Consider the following 3,367-nt stretch of genomic DNA (forward strand, 5'->3'; position numbering starts at 1 on the left):
TTTCACCTTTAATCTCTCTCTCTATATATATACTCCTAAACATTGTCAACGTTGGCAGATTATGGGACATTGACTGTATAAAGGTCAACGTTACATATGTGGGAAAATATTTGGCTTCAGTTTACACAATCGTTTTATTGTATATTATTGTAAAAATGATCTGAATCATAGAAGAGTTCAGATCTTTTAATAAAATACATTGCACATATTCCTTTGGGGACATATTTTCTATGCTTTCTAATTCTAGCTAATTTCCTCTGTATAGACATATATTTTGTATTTTCTGAAAAGTGCAATGTGAAAATAAATAAAATTTCATAATGATATTAATAGAAACAGTACTGCTAATTTTTTCAGTTTTCCAGAGTGATTTAATTATTATTTACTAACAGTATAAATAATAGAAGAGAATGTAAGATTACTAAATGTAAATAATGCCAAATTAGGTAAGACGGCTTTGAAACCTAAATTAAATATTTTTAAGACTGATAAATTAAGGCAGATTCGATAAAGTTATTAGAGTAAATCTTCAAAAATCCTGTCCAGTAAAGAATGAATAGAATTTGTTTTTAATCGAGTATATCAAAAAAGAATGGTATGTGTTGGTTATTATTGAGGCAAAGTGAATCATATTAATAGTTAATATTTATTTGGTACTTACCAGGGCAGAGATTCTCTCACTTAATCCTCACTGCAACTCTGTAACATAAGTATGAATATTATCTTCATTTTTTTTTTTTTTATTATCTTCATTTTATACTTGGGGAAACTGAGGCACAGAGTTTCAGTAACTCGCCAAGATTACATAGCTAGTAAATGGCAGAGTCAGTATTTGAACCCAATATTCTTACTCCAGGGCCCATAGATTTTATCACTTCACAATAAGGCAATATTGTTTTATAAGGCAAATAATATAATAAGGTTTTTTAAAAATGAAAAAAGGGGGTCAGGATAGGAGTTATAATAATGAGTTAAGCATGTCTAGTCCTAAAGGAAAGGAGCTCGGACTCATCAGAAACCCAAAAGAGAACTAAAAATAAAATAGTAAAAAATATCTTTAAATTAAGAGCTTAAGTAGTAGAATACCTGTGTTGCATTCTGAACAAGCAAGAGATTTTATCAAGGTAGAAATTTTATCATTTAACATTCCATCCCAAATTCTCCTCTTCTCTGGGAATTTAGGTGAACAATGCTGAATTCCCCAGGGAGAGTCAGACTTCTGATTACCATGGTGACACAGAGGTCTCCTGTCATGGGACTTTTAAATCATGGGTCAATCACATGGTAAGACAGTAACAGCCAGTTTTTTTCCTTAAGAGAAGAGGATTTGGATTGTTATTATTGAGGCAGGCATATAGTCTGTGATTTCACTTTTGATTTCCTGGAAGGAATGATATTTGTAATATCTTCATTTAAAAAAAAAATGAAAAAAGCTTCTTTCTGAGTTGTAAAGCTGAGTTACTTACCCTTATGTAATGTCCTGAAGGCAAAATTGTATTTCTATTAATATGAGTTATCCACTATTAACACAGAACTTAGCGTATAAATAGGTTGGAATTCCTCCTTTGATACTGTTTCTTCCTCCTTTTTTGGATCTCCCTGTCCACAGTGTGTGTATTCTGTTCTAGATTCCTTGTGCTAAGCACACGTTGGTCAGAATCCTTTTCTGCCCTCTAGAGCTAGATCTGGAAACCAGTCTCTCTTTCCCCACTACTAGTGCCCAATTTATGTGAGGTTGTGGTTCCCTCTGTACCTAGTTAGATAAGTATCTGCTTTGCAGACAGTGTTTTGGGGATAGTGGAGGGAGTATCCTTCTGAGTTCAGACTTGGAGAGAAGTATTAGAAATCGCAGCTGTGTCTTCAGGTCAAGTCATATTTCTTAGTCCAGTTTCACCACTGATCTAGCCAATGTTTTATCTGTCTGACTCCTATCTATTTCCAAATTAGTTCCACCCTCTGAAAAGGAAATGGCTGGGTTTTTGTATGTGTATGTGTGTGATTTTAAAGCCCCAAACATGAATTAAATAGGGAACAATATAAAAACACATATTTGTATATGTTCTTGGAACATCCCGCCATTAAGGGGTTCTTATTGGCCCTTCTTCCTACTTAGTGACTAGCTTTCCCCTTTCTTCCCTCACTCTCCGCTTCTTACTCATTGCTTTCAGGATTGTAAATTCCTGGAGCTCCAAATACTTTTTCTCTATTCTACAAAGTAGTATATTAGCTCTCTCCTGCTCCTGCTCCCAAACTTGTACATTTAAACCTGTTAAAGAGAAATATTTATGGTTATAAAGAGCTATGTAGTCTTACATAAACAAAAGGAAGTCTGCCTTGCTACAGGTTCTCCACGTGGGGATGGACAGTCAGAGATGATTTCATTTTCTCTCATTGTGAGAGGAACTATGCCCTGTTCAACTAATCTCTTTACAGTGCTAACCATATGGTATAAAGCCCTCAATTTTCAAAATTTTTTCATCTCATAATAAACAGTTTGGTAGCCTTCTTACAGAATTCTTAGCCACCAGATTTTCCAGCTCCAATTCCTCTTGCACATCACAAAATTATCTCATGTACAATGCCATCTTTCCCTTCTCTAATTCTTCAAGAGAGTATCATTACCTTCAGATTGGCACGATCCTTTACTTGCTATTCAGAATACATCACAATCTGGTCAATTTATTCAATAGTTTCCATTTTATCTTCCAGTACTACCTAGAATAAATCTTTCCCTCTAATCAATAAGATCTACTCATATTTTGTGAAAAATTACTTTTACTTTCTATTGATATCCTTGACCACATTCATTTTTCGAATTATTCAACATCTAGCTCAAATTCTGCTTCCTATGAAGGTTTCCCTGATCAATCCCTCCTGTCATTTCCCTTCTCTGAACTTCTGTACACTTTGAATAATAACACGGTTTCCTACACAGGAAATCCTCCAAATTTCAGAATTTAGGGGTTGAGGTTTTGAATATCCTCATAATGGAATTTTAGTGCTGGAAGGTACCTGAGACACCATCTAGTTCAACCACTGATATTATGGTTGACAATACATGTCCTAGGAAGGTAAGTGACTTAGTGACAAAACTCCAACCAGAACATCTGATTTTTGCCCTGTGTGACCTCTTCTCATGGCTTCCTGCTCGCCAACACTGAACCAGTCTTTCCTTACTCTCCCTGGCTGCTGCTGCTGTTGCTATTTGTTACGCCAGCTGTACTCTGAGCTCAAGGTACCCATTTCTTTTTAGGAGTCATAAAGTTAGCAGATGCTACAGAATATTGTAACATATGACTCTTAAATTAAAGAATTTCTCGTTGTGTAATCAGAAGAATTGGAAGAGCCATGAGGAGAAAAAAATCCT

Source organism: Balaenoptera borealis (genome assembly GCF_965194805.1).
Source record: "Balaenoptera borealis genome assembly, contig: HAP1_SCAFFOLD_1782, whole genome shotgun sequence".
Taxonomy (NCBI): domain Eukaryota; kingdom Metazoa; phylum Chordata; class Mammalia; order Artiodactyla; family Balaenopteridae; genus Balaenoptera; species Balaenoptera borealis.